Consider the following 21,172-nt stretch of genomic DNA (forward strand, 5'->3'; position numbering starts at 1 on the left):
CCTCTATAATTTCTAAAAGTAGAAATATTTGAACTTTTATATTTTTTCAATCTTTCTATTTCTTCTTTTAGTTTTTCATTGTGAATTTTCAATTTATCAAAATCCTCTATTAGACATGATTTTGCTAAAATTCCTTTTGTTTCCAAAATTTCATTTTTTAATTTGGCATTTTCTTTTTCTAATTTATACATGGATTTAGTCATTGCCTTAATGCCAGAGTAAAGTTGATCAGGGGGTAAGAGGCATACCTCACTTACCATGTCAGACTTAAAGCCTGAATCTCCCCCTGCTTCGCTGCCTTCATCCGAGGTCGCTCCCTCTTCATCGTTGCTCGATTCTGATATACTTTGTCCATCGTAGCTTGCCATCAGTGCTATCCCGGCGTATTCTTGAGCTTCTGATTCAGATGAAGAAGTGTCATCCCAAGTTGCTTTTAGGTTGTGTTTCTTGGGAGACTTCCTTTTGTCCTTTTTGAGTTCTGGGCAGTCTTCTCTTATGTGTCCCTCTTTCTGACACTGGTAGCATCGCACCTTTCTTCCTCCTTTTTGATTCTTTTTATTCTGCATTTTAAATTTATTAGACCTAAAGAATTTTTTTAAATTTCTTACCATGTGTGCTTCTTGATCGTCTTCGGAGTCTGACTCGAGTTCATCCTTCTGAGTTGTGTTCAGCGCTATAGTCTGGGTTGTATCCTTTGTCGTTCCTGCACATCTAGTTTCGTGTAATTCAAGAGTAGAAAAACATTCCTCTAATGTACTTACCTCCAGGTCCTTTGAGATGTAGTAGGCGTCGATGATTGACGTCCACTCTGGAGTTCTGGGAAAGGCGTTGAGTGCGTAGCGTAAGGCGTCCCTATTTGTTACCGTTTCACCGAGGTTCTCGAGACCAGTAACTAGTTCTTTTACCTTTGCATGTAGACCGGCTACTTTCTCACCTTTCTCCAAGCGGATGTTCATTAGTTTGTTTCGGAGGATGTCCCTTCTAGCGAGCTTCGCTTCGGATGTGCCTTCGTGGAGTTCTAGAAACTTCTTCCAAAGTTCTTTAGCTGATGAGTAGCTTCCGATGCGGTTTACTTCCTGAGGCGGTAATACGCTTAGCAGGTGATGTTCCGCACGGCTGTTTGCTACGAACTCATTCTGCTCTTTTTTTGTCCAATTGCTTTCTTCTTTTTCTTCACCGTTCTGATTTGTTGGAGCTACAAAATCGTATTTCATAATAAAATAAATTTCAATCTCGGTTTTTAGAAATACCTCCATAAGACGCTTCCAGTCTGTGAAGTTCCCCTCGAATTTTGGTGGAACGATGCTTGGTCCGGCCATCTTTCTTGCTTCGATCGGCGGTTAGTCCTCCTGAAGCGTCCTTGCTCTGATACCACTTGTAGGTCCCTTTGTAGGCCGGCAAGAGGGGAGGGGTGAATTGCCCTACAAATTAAAACACGAACCTTTCTCGGATTTCAACTATATAATGAACACTTGTAATAAATAAATAAAAGAGACTAAGTAAAGAAAAACAGACACCAGAGTTTTACTTGGTTTGCAATCAGGGGATTGATAATCCAAGGAATGTAAGCGCACTATCTGATTCTCCTCTGGGCGGAGTAGCCTCTTACAGCGTTGAACGTACAAGAAGAAAAGTAGAGCACACAGAAGTTGATTACAAGTTCGTCGTTCTGATTAATTGATTTGCTTCTGGACCAAGGCTATATTTATAGCCTTGGTCGGGGCGCCTGGAAGGGTTCCGGGCGCCCTGGGGGGATAAAACTTTATCCCCCAACGTTCAGATCGAGTTTGACTCGATCTGGTCAAAAATCTCATTCCGGGCGCCCCGGATGGTTCCGGGCGCCCCGGAGGGGTCCGGGTCTTCTATTCCGGCTCCACTAGCTTGGGTGATCTCGGCCATCCGGAATAGGGCTCACCCGAACCCATGTTCCGGCCTTCTCCTCGAACAGCCTTCCTTCCCGGTTTCTCGCCCCTCGAACGCCGCGCACGTTCTTCTCGTCCACCGGTGTACTCTTCCGCGGTCACCTCGTCCCTCGGACGCACCGAGCCCGTCGGCTCTCTCCCGTGTCGTCCTTCTCGCTAACCGCGTATTCCGCTCGACTTCCTGTGTTCCTAAGTTCCTGTACACTTAGACACAAGGGTTAAACAACGCAGGACCTAACTTAACTTGTTTGATCACATCAAAACACCTCGGGGTTCCAACAATCTCCCCCTTTTTGATGTGAGCAACCCAAGTTAAGCTAGGGAAAAACAGATGCAATAAAAACAATTTATTTGTAATTAAGTCCAAAGATATTTCATAAAAAAAGTTTATATACCTCCCCCTAGACTTAACATTCTTCTCCCCCTTTGATCACATTAAAAATAGGGGTTCTTTAAACAAGTCTAAGGTAAAAAAAATTTAAGTGAATTTTCATAAAAACTTTCTAAGGCAATTAATATTAATTTCTAAGGCAATGTTTCAAAAGAGAATATTTAGTAAAAAAATTCTAAGTCAATATTCAGAAAATTTTAACATGATTTTTTATAAAAGATTTAAGTCGATTTCCAAAAAGAATTTCTAAGTCAATTTTCAGAAAATTTCTAAGTCAATAATTTTCAGAAATTTTCTAAGTCAATTAAAAAGAAATTTAATTTTAAAAAAATTATTATAAATTATATAAATTGAATAACTCTTTTAAAGCATTAGGTAAATTAAATTAATATTTTTTCAGTTAGTCAATTAAACTTTTCATTTCGATACTTGGCTTCCGGGTCGTGGCGAGGCACTAGGCCTTCTTGGTTATTGGATCAACAACCACTTCCTTAGACAAAGCCTCATAATGAAATTAGTCGTTTAATTTCCTTGCTGAAAATGCTAAGTTAAATTAAACAGGTTTTTGGAACCCAGTAGAGGTTCCTACCTACAGGGTTAACCAAGTATTTCCTAGGTACATAGATTTTTGATATATTTCTAATTTGACTTTGATGAAATCTATAATACCAATTTAAACCTCTATAATTCTAAAAGTAGAAATATTTGAACTTTTATATTTTTTCAATCTTTCTATTTCTTCTTTTAGTTTTTCATTGTGAATTTTCAATTTATCAAAATCCTCTATTAGACATGATTTTGCTAAAATTCCTTTTGTTTCCAAAATTTCATTTTTAAATTTGCATTTTCTTTTCTAATTTATACATGGATTTAGTCATTTCCTTAATGCCGAGTAAAGTTGATCAGGGTAAGAGGCATACCTCACTTACCATGTCGACTTAAAGCCGCTTCCCTGCCTTCATCCGAGGTCGCTCCTCTTCATCGTTGCTCGATTCGATATACTTTGTCCATCGTAGCTTGCCATCGTGCTATCCCGGTATTGAGCTTTGATTCAGATGAAGAAGTGTCATCCCAAGTTGCTTTTAGGTTGTGTTTCTTGGGAGACTTCCTTTTGTCCTTTTGAGTTCGGCGTCTTCTCTTATGTGTCCCTCTTTCTGACATTGGTAGCATCGCACCTTTCTTCCTCCTTTTGATTCTTTTTATTCTGCATTTTAAATTTATTAGACCTAAAGAATTTTTTAAATTTCTTACCATGTGTGCTTCTTGATCGTCTTCGAGTCGACTCGAGTTCATCCTTCCGAGTTGTGTTCAGCGCTATAGTCCGGGTTGTATCCTTTGTCGTTCCTGCACATCTAGTTTCGTGTAATTCAAGAGTAGAAAACATTCCTCTAATGTACTTACCTCCGGTCCTTTGAGATGTAGTAGGCGTCGATGATTGACGCCCATCTGGAGTTCTGGGAAAGGCGTTGAGTGCGTCGTAAGGCGTCCCGATTTGTTACCTTTTCACCGAGGTTCTCGAGACCGAGAACTAGTTCTTTTACCTTTGCATGTAGACCGCTACTTTCTCACCTTTCTCCAAGCGGATGTTCATTAGTTTGTTTCGAGGATGTCCTTCTAGCGAGCTTCGCTCGGATGTGCCTTTGTGGAGTTCTAGAAACTTATTCCAAAGTTCTTTAGCTGATGACTGATGCGGTTTACTTCCTGAGGCGGTAATACGCTTAGCAGGTGATGTTCCGCACGGCTGTTTGCTACGAACTCATTCTGCTCTTTTTTTGTCCAATTGCTTTCTTCTTTTTCTTCACCGTTCTGATTTGTTGGAGCTACAAAATCGTATTTCATAATAAAATAAATTTCAATCTCGGTTTTTAGAAATACCTCCATACGACGCTTCCAGTCTGTGAAGTTCCCCTCGAATTTTGGTGGAACGATGCTTGGTCCGGCCATCTTTCTTGCTTCGATCGGCGGTTAGTCCTCCTGAAGCGTCCTTGCTCTGATACCACTTGTAGGTCCCTTTGTAGGCCGGCAAGAGGGGAGGGGTGAATTGCCCTACAAATTAAAACACGAATCTTTCTCGGATTTCAACTATATAATGAACACTTGTAATAAATAAATAAAAGAGACTAAGTAAAGAAAAACAGACACCAGAGTTTCACTTGGTTTGCAATCAGGGGATTGCTAATCCAAGGAATGTAAGCGCACTATCTGATTCTCCTCTGGGCGGAGTAGCCTCTTACAGCGTTGAACGTACAAGAAGAAAAGTAGAGCACACAGAAGTTGATTACAAGTTCGTCGTTCTGATTAATTGATTTGCTTCTGGACTAAGGCTATATTTATAGCCTTGGTCGGGGCGCCTGGAAGGGTTCCGGGCGCCCTGGGGGGATAAAACTTTATCCCCCAACGTTCAGATCGAGTTTGACTCGATCTGGTCAAAAATCTCATTCCGGGCGCCCCGGATGGTTCCGGGCGCCCCGGAGGGGTCCGGGTCTTCTATTCCGGCTCCACTAGCTTGGGTGATCTCGGCCATCCGGAATAGGGCTCACCCGAACCCATGTTCCGGCCTTCTCCTCGAACAGCCTTCCTTCCCGGTTTCTCGCCCCTCGAACGCCGCGCACGTTCTTCTCGTCCACCGGTGTACTCTTCCGCGGTCACCTCGTCCCTCGGACGCACCGAGCCCGTCGGCTCTCTCCCGTGCCGTCCTTCTCGCTAACCGCGTCTTCCGCTCGACTTCCTGTGTTCCTAAGTTCCTGCACACTTAGACACAAGGGTTAAACAACGCAGGACCTAACTTAACTTGTTTGATCACATCAAAACACCTCGGGGTTCCAACAAAAATAAGAGAAGGATAAAGGTCAGGCAAAGTGGGCTCAGCAGAAGGAAGATCAGCAAAAGCAAAGTCTTCTGAGAGCAATTCTTCAGCAGAAAGGATGAGTCTCCTTTTGGAAGGAGGAGCCCTAGTAAATTTGCGCCCCGGGCGTTTGCCGGGAGCAACTTCAGCTATTGATTTACCGGATCTCACAAGAGATGTAAGCTCAATGATAGGAAGGGGAGTGGTTACTGAAGGAGCAACAACCACTGATGAATAAATAGTCGACAGAGAGACAGTAGGAGTTTCTGCAGGAAAGCCTTCGGGAACCTCAGGAACCACCTGAGAGCTGGATACTTCAACCAGGAGAGCCGGATCTTCGACTTGGGGTGGCGGAGTAATGTCAGCAAGAAGTTCTTTCTCTTTTACGCGAAGTGCGTCCTCTTCCAGATGCAGTTCTTCATCGATTAAAGCAGAATAAAAATTGTCCACTACATAGAGAGAAGAAAATGTTTTAGTTAGTAAAAATCAAGAAGGAAGAAGCAGAATTTTACCTAAAGAGCCTTGTGTATCGGGCTTGATAGGGCTTAGACCAAATAAATACAGAAGATCGACCCGTAGCCACTTAGGGATAGAAAGCCGGCAACATAGCAATTTTTCACAATAAGCAAGAAAAGAAGGATGAAGGTGAAACTCCTTGACGTCGGGCAAGGGAGGCAAGGAGGATCTCCAAGCATGGGACCAAGGGATGGGTCCCGAAAACTTCACAAAGAAGAAACGAGATTTCCAAGCTTTGAGAGACGAAGGCATATCCTCAAAAAGAACCATCTTAGTCCGGGATTGGAAAAGAAAAACGCCAAGTTCTGAGCATTTTAGATAGGAAAACATAAAAAAAAATTGGGGAGTAGGAGGAATATCTAACAAACGAAATAGCATGTAGGTGCCACACAAATAACGAAAGGCATTAGGTGCGAATTGTTGCAAGGGAATATCAAAATACTGGCTCACATCAATTAGAAAAGAAGGAATGGGAAATCTCAAACCCCCTATTAGCTGATCCCTGAAAAAAGTCATGTAATTAGCAGGGGGACGATGAGGATGATCATCTGGTTTAGGGATTAAGATGCTACTTTCCCTAGGGATTTCATATTGATGGCGAATAGCAAGCCTAGCATTTTTTCAAAAGAAGATGAAATTTGGATATACCAAGAGCAATCGTTTCTTCAGCCATAGACAGAAGTAAAGGTTAGTGGAACAGCAAGTTACTTACTGGAGTCAAGAAAGGAGAACGCCGAAAAGCGGTGAGCACGAGGATTGATCAAAGACTGCAACAAAAGAAGAACGCTAAGGCAAGAAAGAAAGGGACGAAGTCGACAAGAAGACGAAGGGTTTAGGGTTTAGGGTTTAGAAGACACACAACCGTCGTTAGATCAAAACACTTTTATTTCAATAGACGTCAGGGATTAAAGAAAAAGGGCAAATGCCCGTGTGATGTAGTAGAAAGAGAAGACATGTGTTATATAATCATAAATGGGCATTTATGTTGGACACGACAAATCGAATCATGCTGGGATTGGTAACACCTCATCGTGCGCCTCCAACATTCTCTTACTGTTGAAAAGCCAATCATAGTCGAGGAAATTTTGAGGAAAGGTGCAGTTTACTAGGTGTAATAAAGGAAGATGGAACGGGTTTGACAGAACTCGGACCGAGGATAGAAAATAAAAGCCAGACGAGCGCAAAACACAATTTGAATTGATATCATTATGAAGTACAGATAACCTTGTTTGCAATACACAAGCTAATATCGGTCAGGATAACTTTATCCATAATAGATGGCATAACATCGGTCGAGATAACCTTGTTTGCAATAAACAAGCTAATATCGGTCAAAATGACAATGTTTATAACATATAAGTCAATATGTGTTAAGGCATTGCGTTTATTCTTGTGAACTAGAAGGATTCAAGAAAGTCACTCAATTCAATACAAAAGATCGTTCAATTTTGCACTTAGAACCGGATCAAATACATAACATTACATTTTCCTCTCAAAACGTTAAACCTCGATAGGTCAACAAAAGTTACAAACATAAGCTCTCAGGATACTCAGAAGATTTTAATCCCACCAGAGCCAAGCTTGTCAAGGCGCAGAAGTGGAAATATTTTGCTTGGCACGAAGGAAGCTTGCTCGGGCTGCAGAAGTGGGAATATTTTACCCGGGACGAAGGAAAATATGAAGCAGAGTGGTCTCATGAACAAGGAGGGGCAGATCTATTCACGCCCTAGTGCAAAGGTGTCACGTTCCGCAAGTGTATAGAAATGTCGCAAGTAATATAAAAGATTATCGTATCCACAGGGACTGGAATAAGCACTAGAAATATCTCAAAGCGAATTAGCTAAACAACTAATCAATTGGTTTCAAATGCTAAGGATGAAAAACAAATCTAAAATGAAAGATTAACAAACAAGAGTCTGGGGTTTGAGTTATGATAAAGGGAGGTTCTAGGAGTTTTGGTTTCTTTGTAAGATCTCTTGAATGTATATGGTTTACCAATTCTTATTTCTCAATTGTCTAATATTTGTAGAAGGTTGTCGGTTCTCTCTTGTAATAGATAACCGGCTTAGGACTGAAAAATGTACCTAAATGTGATCAATTAGATATGAACCTACGTTGTCCTTACACAGGATTACACCTATTACTATGCTTCCCTCGGATATCAACATAGAAGTTCATAGCTTCTTAACCCATAAAGATACAAGGATTGAATCATAAAATCTATCCTACCCTCTTGAATATTCTCATTTCCCCTTCAAGGTTATCCCTTAAACGTCCTTACACGGGCTTGCACCTGTCACGTGGATCCCTCAGAAAATCGAGTGGGAGTTAATCTCTACAAAGTCTATAAGATATCCAAACAATCAATCAAGAATGAGAATTAAGCCCTAATCATAATTAATCATTCAAGATCCAATCGATACAAACTAGGCAACATCATAGAAACAAAGAAATGGCAAATCCACAAGAGTTTACATCAATTTATCTCACAAATACTCCCTCCATCTTAGAACAAAAAGATCTACTCCATAAAACGAAGAAAGAAAACCAAAGATAAGAAGATTATAAGCATTTCTTCAATCCCAATCCAAGAAGAGGAGAGAAAGAAAACTTATCTACAATATAGCTCCATCTTCGGATCTAATCCTCGCTCCCGGAGTCGAATTCACCAAGATCTCCTTTTAGATCGCCCAAAAATCCTCCCAAGAATGGGAGGAATCCACCAAATCTTGCTTTCTCCCAAAGGGGAGAAGATCCCCTTTCAAATCTTCAAAGAGGCTTTAAATAGAGGGGGCTTTCGGGCGCCACACGGCCCTGAGGCATGGCCGTGTGAGGTTCACACGGCCAGAGCCTTTCCCCTCTCTGCCATCCATACACGGTCATGTGGTGTACACGGTCGTAGACAACTCCCATCAAGACCTCCAAGCACGGCTGTGTAGATCCACACGGCCTGGACTGCCCCAGCTTCTGGAAACCTGGCACGGCCGTGTGGTGCACACGGCCAGAACACTTTTAAGCACTGGGAACCCTGCACGGCCGTGTGATGCACACGGCCAGGGCTTTCTTGGTCTCTGGAAACCTTACACGGCCATTTAGATCCACACGATCATGTAAGGATTGAACTCTGATTTGTTCAAGACTTGGCACGGCCGTGTGAGGTTCACACGGCCAGGCCAAGTTCCTTGTCTGTTTCTCCTGGTTGACCACACGGCCAGAGCACTCCACCCAGGCAGGGTCGTGTGTGGCACACGGCCAAGTGCTTTCTCCAATGCTTAGCTCATAAGTTTGTCCAAGAATGTAGAATCTTCACCAAATTCGACTCCTGTGTACAAAAAATGCACAAAAAGCAGATCTCCGAATAAAAAGAGTAAATATGCTAAAAGAAAAGCTGGAAGTATAAAAATGCATAGATCAAGAAAGCTCAAAGTATGTAAATGTGCGTCAAAACATACATAAAAGTATATAAAATCTACGCACATCAAAAGGTGACTAAAGAGTCCCTCCCCTTCTTGAGCCCTTGAGCTCTGCTTCCAGAGTGACCATCCTAGCCCACGGGTAATGTGGGTTATGCCCTCATCGCGACATCCATGGGCTATTCAGTTGTCCCTCCATAAGTAGTGGGAACCCCTCTGAAACTCGTCGGGTTTGTAGAGCAGTCGTACCTTTGGATGGAGATTCTAGATCTTGAGAAACTTTGTTTCTCAAGATAGTTTCTCGAATCAAAAGGTTAACTAAAGCCAAAGCTTGGGCAAACTCATATATAGATCTCGCCCTATCCAACAAGAACTGTCCCTAGAAAGGGGGATCTGGGGCCATACTCTCGGTAAGAAGAAGTGAACAAGGAAGACAAAGAAATGGGGCGAATGGAGAATGAAGAGAGGGTAACAACCCTATTTAAATGATCAAAAGACTCATGGGATCACTGTACTTGAGTTCATGGGATAACTGTAGCAGAGAATCACGAGGCCATTACAGTACCTATGGCAGAGTCACGGGTAAAGACAGGCAAAGAAACAAAAATAGACTTGTGTCTAGTCAGTCGGCTACACTTCCTTCGACTAGACTTGAAGAGAAGGCTAGTGATATGGGTTAGGTTTAGTGGGTCCCTGGTGAAAAACGGAAAGGAGATAGCAGAATTAAGAAGACAGGTCAACATCGACCGAGATATACCTTGATGAAGGAAGATCAATATCGATCGAGATACACATCAAGGGAGGAAAGCTAATATCGACCAAGATATACCTTAAGGGAGGCAGGTCAATATCGATCGAGATATACCTTAGGGGAGGCATGTCAATATCGACCGATATATACCTTAATTAGAATAAGCAAATATCGACCAAGATATACCTTAAGAGGAGGTAGACCGACATCGATCGATACATACCTCAAGAGAAGTAGGTCAATATCAGTCGAAATATACCTTAGGGGAAGGCGGGTTAATATCGACCGATATATACCTTAATTAGAGCATGTCAATATCGACCGATATATACCTTAATTAGAATAAGCCAATATCGACCGATATATATCTTAATTAGAATAAGCCAATATCGACGAAGATATACCTTAAGAGGAGGTAGACTGACATCGATCGATACATACCTCAAGAGAAGTTGGCCAATATCGATCGAGATATACCTTAGGGGAAGGCAGGATAATATCGACCTATATATACCTTAATTAGAGTAAGTCAATATCGACCAAGATATACCTTAAGGGAGGCAGGTCAATATTGATCGAGATATACCTTAGGGGAGGCGTGTCAATATCAGTCGGGATACATCTTAGGAAGGGTAAATCAATATCGGCCGGGTTTAAGATAAAAAGCCAGGATTGTTTAAAGTGGCATATCTAAGATTAATTAAGTATACATGACCGCCCGGAATAAAAAGATCTAAAGCTTTATAGAGTTGGTAATATATTACTGAATGACTAGTTGAATGATAATGATAAACCGACCGAACAGGGTCTTGGTTTAATATTTGGTCAATACAAAACATAGTATAATACCAAGCTGTTTATAATGTAATAAAGACAGGACGAACAAGTAGCCTCATAATTAATTTAATAAAGATATCTGTATGTGATTGAATAACAGGTTTACCTATTTGGCGGGAAGTGTGCTTCTAGACTTTTCTGCAGGTACTAGACGACAAAGAAGGTACATCTGGGGTACAAAAAAGATTCTTTAAAAGTCATTTATCACAAGTACGCAGCTTACATCATCTCATAACAAACTCTAACAAACCAGGGTCCACTTCATGACTACGAAGGTTATATGAAGTGGTATAAAAAGGGGAATCCTCTCCGTTTTCCAGGTAAGTTCACATTGAAGTTCGCATCACTACTCGCACTAAAAAAATCCTAATTCTCAACTACTGTTCATCTTTTTCCTTCTTCCACACAAAGAGAGATCACTGGCTTGAGCGTCGGAGGGCCTAGCCAGGGATTCTCACCCCGGTCTTAGGTCACTGACGATAGTGTTGGTTGGTCTCTTGTGCGCAGGACACCTTAGGAGCCCCGGATCTCGGTTTTCTTCAGTCAGATCTCTCTCTCATCATCCAAGTTTCGCACAGGGAAGGCATTCTGTGATTTCATTCTCCCCGATCTGCTTTGGGTTTCTCGGATCAGTATCCAGTCAAGTATTACTCTTCATCAGCAGTAGGTTTCCTCCCCATCTTTCCATTTTGTCTAGCTTCTCAGACAGGATCACCTGTAATCTAGATTTATTTCTGTGATTAATGTATCATAATTTCTAGCGAATCCATATATTTCTATCATGTAGTTTCATTAATGAGCATGATAATCGAATTATATTAATGTGGCCTAACTGAAAGTTCTTTATGCTCAGTGCAAAGAGTGACTTAACTTTTTCTAGTTTTTAATATTCAATCTTTGTTAAGTCGTCATCTATCTATGTTCCTAATGCTTCCAGCAATAGACATTTACCTGCCACGCATAAGGTTTGTTTTACACAAAAGTTCTATGCACAATCTATACAATGTTTCAAAGGAATACTCGGTATCAAGAGAAACATGATAAATATTTCCCTAGTAATTGTTCGCTCTCCGCAAGTGTGCAGAAATGTCGCAAGTAATATAAAAGATTATCATATTCACAGGGACTATTGATTAAGCACTAGTTAACTTCACACGGCGAATTATCTAGACAATCGAAAAGTGGTATACAAATGTTAGGATAAGAAATAGAAGAGAAAAGAAAGAGTAAAGAGGGAGAGAATGAGCGTAGTGAATGGAGGGGAATAGATACTACGATTTCGGTTTCTTTGTGATGTTATTCAATGTAAATGATCTTCCAAATATTATTTCTCAATTGTCCACCATTTGTAGAAGGTTGTCGGTTCTCTCTTGCAATAAACAACCGGCTTAGGACTGAAATCTATACCTAAATGCGATTAATTAGATATGAGCCTATGTTGTCCTTACACGGGCATGTTCCTGTCACGAAGATCCCTCGGAAAATCAACATAGAAATCATTACCTCTCAACCCATAAGATATAAAGATTAATGCATAAATCTATCCTACCCTCTTGAATTATCCTATTTCCCCCCTAAAGCTCATCCCTTAAACGTCCTTACACGGGCTTGCACCTTACGCGTGCTTCCCTCGGAAAATCGAGTGAGAGATAATCTCTACAAGATCCACAAGACATTCAAACAATCAATCAAGAATGTGAATTAGGTCCAAATCACAACAATACATCCAAGATTTAATTGATACAAATAGGGCAAAATCATAGAAATAGGGAATTGGCAAATCCACAAGAGTTTGCATACAATCACATTACATCAAAGAAGAACAATGCATCAGCAAGTCATTGAATAGAATCATGGCAAAAATCTACATAGTTTTACATCATTTATCACATCACAAATACTCCCTACATCCTAGATCTAGAGATCTACTCCATTGCAAAGGAAGAACAGCCCCAAAACATTTAGAAAAGCATACTTACAACCCTAGATTTGAGAGGAAGAGAAAGAAGAGATGCTTGCCGATGATTCCGATGTATTGGGGATGCCTCCTCGCTCCGGAGATGGATAGATCACCAAGGGATTAAGGAGAATGGAGCTCTAGGGTTTCCCCCTAAGGGGAGAACACTTCCCCCAAGGAGAGGGACGAAGTCCCAGATCCAAAATCTCCCAAGATGAGTCAAAGAATGGGGATCTTGACCCTTTTATACCTCCTCCAAACTGCCCAGGAAAACCAAGAAAATAGGGGTCCGGTAAACCAGGTTTTTCACCCACTAAACCAGGTTTTCTCGTAATTCACCCTGAACCAAAGTTGTATCTCTTGAAATTATCTTCAATCTGATACTTGGATCGAGCCCTGGCTCCAACCGAGCCGAATGTTATGGCGGTTCAAAGTTTGGTCTGCAGTCTAGGTGGAGGTCCAGTTGAACCAGGCACGGCCGTGCCATTTAGCACGGGAAGACAAGTCTCCCTCTCTATTGGACCTGAAACAAAGTTTTAGAACTTGAAGTCAGCTACGTTTTGGTATAAAGATCATCCAAAAACTCCAACCAAGCGCAAAGTTATGGCCGTTTTACGAACAGTCTACAGTCTGCCCAGAATTCAGCATAGCTCTATTTTAGCGTGGCACGGCCCGTGTTCTTCGTCACACGGCCGTGTGAGATCCACACGGCCTCACACGGCTTCTTCTCTGGATGAGTCACACGGTCGTGTGGCTCACACGGCCGTGGCCCTTTTCTTCTCTGCCGAGGCCACACAGCCGTGTGGATTCACACGGCCGTGGCCCTTCTCTCCTCTGGAAACTTGGAACGGTCGTGCCATTTGGCACAGCCGTGTGTTGCTTGGCCACGGGAAGCTTAGCACGGCCATGTGGGACACACGGCCGTGGCCATCTTTACATCTGGTGCTGGAGCACGGCCGTGCCATTTGGCATGGCGAAGGCATGATATGGCCACACAGTCGTGTGGCATACATGGCCCAAGCATGAATTCTTCCGGAGTTGCTCCCGTGTGCATTTTAGCTCCATTTTTGCTCCAAATAGCATCCTATCAATCAAAACAAGCAAAGAGCATATCTCTGAACAAAATATAATGGAAGTATGACATTACAATGAAATAGGGTATAATAAACATAGATTATGCCAATGAAATACAAGTAGATGTGCGTCAAGACATGCATAAAAGTGTATATAACCTACGCACATCACACCCCCAAACTTAAACTTTTGCTTGTCCTCAAGCAAAACCCGCAATCTAGATTCATGTGGTTAAATAGTACATCATAATCTCTAGTAAGTCAATATAATCCTATCAAATGATTTCATTGGTAAGCAAGATACAAAAGTAGTTTGAGTATGACCTAAATAGTAGTCCTCCGTGCTCAGTGCAATAGTGGCCTATGTTTATCAAGTTTCAATCCCTAAGTCTAGTCAAGTCGTCATAAAATTGTGTTCCTTATGCTTCTGGCGATAGGCACTTACCTGCCACACGCAAGGTTCGTTCCCCACAAAAATGCATACTATGCATCGTCTACACAAGGTCTCAAAGGAATACTCAGTATCAAGAGAAACATAGCATTCATTTCCCCAGTAACCTAACTCGGTCTCAAAGGGGTGAATTACTAGTTTCCACTCATGATAACTATTTTTTTATCCCTTATTTTTTCTCTTTTTTTTTATGTTTGCAAAGTATCAAACTTAAACAAACTTTCATCATTTTTTTCCTTGGGATTGATTTTTCCAAATGAGCTTACATGATCTGAGTTTATCCAGTAACCAAAATGTAGTTGAGAGGTTACCATAGAAGCACAAGTACTAGTCTAATTCTATGAATCATGACTATTTTAGAGTTATCAACCATCAAAAATAGGCATAGTGTATAAAGGTCCTAAAACAAGGTCAATACCTAAACTCTTATAGTAAAAACATTGCTCACTTCATGCTATCAAAGATAGAAAAAGATAGATCACTAAACATATTAGCACCATAAGTAACCAATAAACCACATAAAATCTAGAATAAACGTGCTAGTATTTTGCATTAAGGACAAACAATCATGATATATGTAAGATGGAACTAACAAAAACAAAAAAAAATTATTATGCAAAAACTAAACAAAACCAAATGCATATAATGCATCCTCCCAGACTTAAATTTTTCATTGTCCCAATGAAAACTAAAAACAATGTGGAGGAGATTTTAAGTAAGAGAAGTTACCAAGTGATGGCTCCAAATAGTTGACATTCATGTTTTTAAAGATATTCCTCTATCCAATACTCGCATTCCTCCACAACTTTGAATTCTACAAAAATAAGATAGACAAGAAAAATTAAGTAGAGGGTACATGTTTATTATAAAGAAGGAACTAAAGATATAAAAGAAAACAAGGAAAATGAACTTGGGTTGCCTCCCAAGAAGCGCTTGTTTAAGGTCATTAGCTCGACCACCTCATTAGATTCATCTAAATCTTTCTCTTGGAGGGGTAAGATATTTTAGAACCTTCTTACCAAGGGTTCTTATTATGGAGGGAGCTTTCAATAAAGGAGTTAAAAATTTAAGTATCACTCTCTCCATCTTCGTGTTCTTTAAAGTTCTTTCAGGTGGTCGAAGACGGTTCAGTATGAGCTTCCAATTATTGGTCTCTTGAAAACCTACACACCCAAAAGAAAAGCAAACCTCCCACAAGAATGTAATATAAGAAGGAACTAGAATCATATTAGTATGAATTGAGTATGTATCAAAAAATGAATCACATCCAACAAAATCAATTATAGGTACATCTATGAAATTTTCTAAAAGATCACTAAGAATACTAACCTTGCATTGTTGAGATGTACCTGAAAGTTCCAAACAATGGGATGTGACCTCTTCAGAATTTTGTAATGGTTCTAGCTCTGGTTCGAGTGGTGGTGCCTCTAAAAGTGGTGATTCTTGAGGCTTTGCTTCCATTGCATAAGTCCCTACACATTTATCATCATCAACCAGTTGCATTTATCCTGCTTGTATCAGGAGACTGTATGCATGATTAGTGTTGGTTGTTATTTTCTTTATTATGCATATCAGTTGTTACCCGTTGAGTGTTGGACTTGTTGGTGCAGCGGGGACCGGCAAGAGGGGGGTGAATTGCCTGCAACTAAAAGTTACCCTCCTTAACGCTTTCCAACTCTTAAAATAAAGCAACACTTAATAATAAAACAAAAAGACAGAAAGGAAATAAAACTCAGAACTTTAAGTTGGTTACAACCAAGAGGGTTGTTAATCCAGGGCGATGAAAAGCGCAGTAAGAAAACTCCTTCTCTGAAGGTGGAGAAGCCTTTTACACTTTAAGATCACAGAGGTTGCTTAAACAGGAATTACAGAGTTGCTTTTTCGTATCAATTCGTAGTTCTGAATAGCTACCCGAGACCCCCTTTATATAGGGGTTCTAGAGCTTATCGGATGACCTGATCTTCGGGATCAGGTTTTGACTCGAGAGGGATCAGTTGACCGATCCCCAGGTTCGGTCGATCGAACCTGCTGTACCAGCCTAGTCTTCCGTCCAGGTGCAGTCTCTGAGGATGAGCTTTTGTTCGGTCGACCGATCCTTATGTTCGGTCGACCGATCGGCCAACGGTCTTCCAGCTGAGTTGGCCCGATCATCTTGCTCGACTAAGTCTCTGGATTAGCTTCGGTTCAGTCGAACGATCAGGAGGTTCGGTCAACCGATCAGCTTCACCAACGGTCAGCTTCTGACGTGGTATTCGACGTGTCTGCTACGGTTGGCTTCGGTTAAAGAAGGGTTCGGTCGACCGAACCATTGACAAGTCAACTTCCAGTTGACTTGCTCCGGTTTGGCTCCTTGGGGTGATTGCGGCCTACCAGAATAGGGCTCACCCGAACCCAATTCTCGGCCTTCTCCTCAAGCATGCTTCCGTCCAGATTCTTGTCCCTCGAACGCCACGCATGTTCTTATCGCTCCACCGGAATACTCTTCCGCAGCTCTCTCATCCTTCAGACGCACCGAGCCCGTCGGCTCCCTTCCCGTGCCGTCCTTCTCGCTAGCTGCGTATTTCGCTCGACTTCCTGCGCTCCTAAGTTCCTGCACACTCAGACACAGGGTTCAGACAAAACACAGGACCTAACCAACTTGGTTGATCACATCAAAACTACCACGGGGTCCAACAATCTCCCCCTTTTTCATGTGCATCAACCCAAGTTCAAGTTAGAGTTAAAAAATAGACAAACGTAATTTTAAGAAAATTACTAAACTAACAAGTATAGCATAAATTTGCAATAAATAAAATTGCAATATAGTTTAGAGAGAAAACAGATATATTTTAATTTTCCTAACTCCCCATAAACTTGTACTTTTCTCTCCCCGTTTGATCACAGCAAAAACGGGGAAGCAAGTTCTTAAGATAGAAAAAATTTCTAAGCAAAAATAATTTCTTAGAATTTTCAAAAGGAATTTCTAAGTAAAAATGAAGAAATATTTTTAAAGCATTATTCAAGTGTTATAAGAATTTTTCTAAGTTAAAATATATATTTTAAAATTTTCCAAAAATCCAAAACTTAGTAAAGCAAAAAAAAATGTTTGTACACTTTCAAAGCATTTTAATTCTACTTTTAATGCTTTTTCATAAAGTTAATTAAACATTTTTGTTTCAATATTTTAGCTTCCAGGTTGTGGCGAGGCACTAGGCCTTCTTGGTTATTGGAGCAAGAACCACTTCCTTAGATAAAGCCTTCATAAAGAAAATGTTTAATTTTCTCTCTATAAAGCTTTTAATTTTTAGAGATTAGTTTAGCACAGATTTTGGACCCAATAGAAGTTCCTTCCTACTAAATTAATCAGGAATTTAGGTGGTACATAGTTTCTTCGTATTTTCCTAATTTAACCCTGATGATGTTTAACATACCAGTTTAATTTTCCATATAACTTTATTTTTGATTTTGGAAAAATATTTACTTTTAAACATGCATCAGATTTCAGTTCTTGAATTTCAATTTTTAACTTTGCATTTTCTAATTTCAAATTTTCATTTTCCTTTTCAAATTTATCTAACTCTTTAGAAAGTGCTTTAATAAAATCAAAGGACTGAGTAGGGGTAAGATTGCGTACCTGACTTACCTGATTTGGTGAGGCTCCCCCTTCACTACAGCTTTCCTCTTCTGATGTTCCTCCCCCTTCATCAATGCTCATCTCTGAGCTTGACTCTTCTTTTGGCTGATGGTTAGCTAGTAGAGCTAATCCTGAGAATTCTTTGACTTCTGATTCGGAGGACGACGAATCATCCCAGGTGGCCTTTAGGTTGTGTTTGGGTCGAGCTGGATTCTTGCTTCTTTCCTTATCTTTCTGTTTGCTCTTCAATTTTGGGCAATCATCCTTGATGTGCCCTTCTTCGTTGCAATTGTAGCACCGGACTGTCCTTCCTTTTTGATGGCGTTTACTTGACTGCGATCTAAACTTGTTAGATTTAAAAAAAACTTATTAAAGCGTCTTACCATTAACGCGGCTTCGTTTTCGTCGATTGACGCTTCGGAGTCGGGATCGTCCTTTTCATCTTGTAGGGCAATGTTGAGATTCGACTTCTCTACTGGTTTTTCTGCAAGTCGAGACTCGTGAAGTTCAAAAGTTGAAAACAAGTTTTCTAAACTGCTTATCTCAAAGTCCTTAGAGATGTAGTAAGCATCTACTAAAGAGGCCCATTCTAAAGTCCTCGGGAAGGCATTGAGCGCGTATCGGATGGAATCCCGGTTGGTTACTTCTTCTCCAAGGTTCGTTAGTTACGTTATCAGCTCCTTGATTCTCTCTTGGAGTTGCGTTACCTTCTCGCCGTTGTTCATCCGGAGGTTTGTTAGTTGTGTCTGGAGGAAGTCGTGCCGCGCCAGCTTCGCTTCAGAGGCACCTTCGTGAAGCTCCAGGAATTTCTCCCAGAGATCTTTTGCTGAGTCGTAACTTTCGATCCGACTTACCTCCTGAGGTGGCAAAACGCTGAGGAGGTGGAATTTAGCTTTTCCGTTGGCAATGAAATCAGCTTGCTTCTTCTTACTCCATGTGTTTTCTTCTTTATATTTAGGAGCTTGTGGTGGTATCTCTAACTTCTTCATGAAGGGTGTAGAGACGAACGAGTGTGTCACCCCAGTATCACATAACACATTAGCATACTGACTGAAAATAGGCAGCTGACATGTGACAACTGTAGAGGCACTCGCCACATCATCTTTGGTAAGAGAGAAAACCCTGGCGTTCGTCGTAGCTGGTGAGACTTCCAATCTCCCTTGGCTAATCGGAGTTCCTTCAATGGCAGCCTGCATCAGGTGTAGCTGTGAGGGGGTACTCCTGTTCTGGTTATACTGCTGAGATGGTGTCTGGGACTGGGTAGGGCAGTCTCTAGCCATATGTCCTTCCCGTCCGCAACTGTAACACTTTCTCGTACCCTTATAGCATACTCCGGAATGCTGCTTCCCACAAATAGTACATTGAGGGTACTTAGGTTGCTTATTTGCTGGTCCTCCTTTAGTGTTGTTTCATTGCTTTCTTTTTCCATTAGAGTTTCCTTTCCAGCTCGTTTTGGTACCCTGAGGTTTCTGTCCTTCCGTCTGTGCCTGATTCTTATTCTCGTTCATCGCCTTCTGATAATGTTCGGTGATCAGGGCACTGCTGACCAGTTCTTCTGTAGTCTGTGGTCTATTAATTCCGCCGGCCACATTCAATGCTATCTCGGGTCGGAGCATTTTCAGTATCAGTCTAACCCTTTCTCTTTCCGTGCTGACTAACTCTGGGTAGAGGCGTGCAAGATGGTTGAAGCGCTTCACTGCTTCATTCACTGATAAGTCACCTTGCCGGAACTCGGTGAACTCGTCGTAATGCCGGTTCATTACTTGCATATGGAAGAATTCCTCGAAGAACTCTGCCTCGAAGTCCGTCCAGTTCATCAGATTAACTTGTCTCTTAGCCTTAACTCTTTCCCACCACATTCTTGCGTCTCCGGAAAAACAAAATGACACGCATTTGATCTTTTCCGATACGGGCCAGTCCAACAATTCCACAATACTTTCCACCGTCTTGAACCAGGCTTGGGCGTCCCATGGCTCACAAGTACCCGAGAAGTTCTCCGACTTCAGCCTTAGCCACTATATCAAGTAGGTCTCCTGTCGGACCACTGGGACAGGGGCTACCGGTGGTACTGGTGCAGCTATTGGTATGACGGGCACTGCATTCTGATTTGCTGGTGGGGTGACAGGGTTTCCTTGCTGATTCATCAGAGCAGTGATTACTTGTTGTTGTTCCGTGATCTGACGCTGGAGATATGTGACTACCTGGGTCAGATCTGGTGGGGTCACTGTCTCATCGGCCCTGTTACCGCGTCTTCTAGCCATATCTATTTTCATAAATAACAATAAGGCTAGCATAAGTCTAGAGTCATCCCTACTTATATTCGTGCACATAAAATATCGCTTATCATACATAAAGGAAATCCATATCAGTCATACTTAGGTTCACGGATACTAAAACATTTCCTATCATACATAAATAGAATAGAGTAATTACAGAAAGTCTTACTTAGAGCGGCAGGATGGAGGCTTGATGTGTGTGTAGCGGGAAGACTAACTTTGCTCTGATACCAACTTGTAACGCCCGCCCCTCCTGCTAGTTGGGCGGGGTTACTTTACTACTTGCGGAAACATATATGCATATTAAAATTTCTTTCTAAAGTAAAACAGCGGAAGTATCATGAAGTCATGCGGAACATTAAAATAAACTTAGTTCAAGTCAACATAAAAAAAATAACATAAGCAGGTCTTTTATTTGTCTTAGCCGAGCCACCACCACACACATCTCTTGTCTCTCCTGCGGCTCCCCTAGTTCATCCATTCTTTGCCCTTATCTGCGGTACAAGGAAAATAAGCTATAAGCACACAGGCTTAGTAAGATCCTTTCCTACTCACAAAACCATATATCATAGCATAATCACATAAGCATATAACAATGGAAACATAGTCATCTAACATCATATTGTGAAAACATAGCATCATAACATATCATCTCATAAAGAACATCATGCTATATCATATCATAAATCATAAGAGAATCATGTCATATAAATCATAAGGGCATAGCATATCATATCATGCAAGATGTCTTTTAAAACATGTGTCATGTCATATGCAAGATGTCTTAAAACATATCATATAGTACTTGAACATAATATCATCATGAGGGTCCGGCTTGTACTACATACATACATAAATGCGTGCAATCCCTAGGACAGGGTAGCTAGTCCCGAACCTACTAGGGAACTAGGTCCGTACTACGACCGTCGACCTAGGGGCGTACTAAGGAGTCCATCCCTTTTTACTAGACCCGTTCATAGTCCGTTGGCCCAGGGGTGCTTATGGAGCTCACCCTTGGTACAAGCCATACAAAGTAAAATAGCATATCATGATTCATGTCATAACATATCATATCATATCTTGTCATATCATGAAAAGTGCTCTTAGTCCCCAAGGGGAAGCAACTC

Source organism: Zingiber officinale, chromosome 5A (genome assembly GCF_018446385.1).
Source record: "Zingiber officinale cultivar Zhangliang chromosome 5A, Zo_v1.1, whole genome shotgun sequence".
Lineage (NCBI taxonomy): Eukaryota > Viridiplantae > Streptophyta > Magnoliopsida > Zingiberales > Zingiberaceae > Zingiber > Zingiber officinale.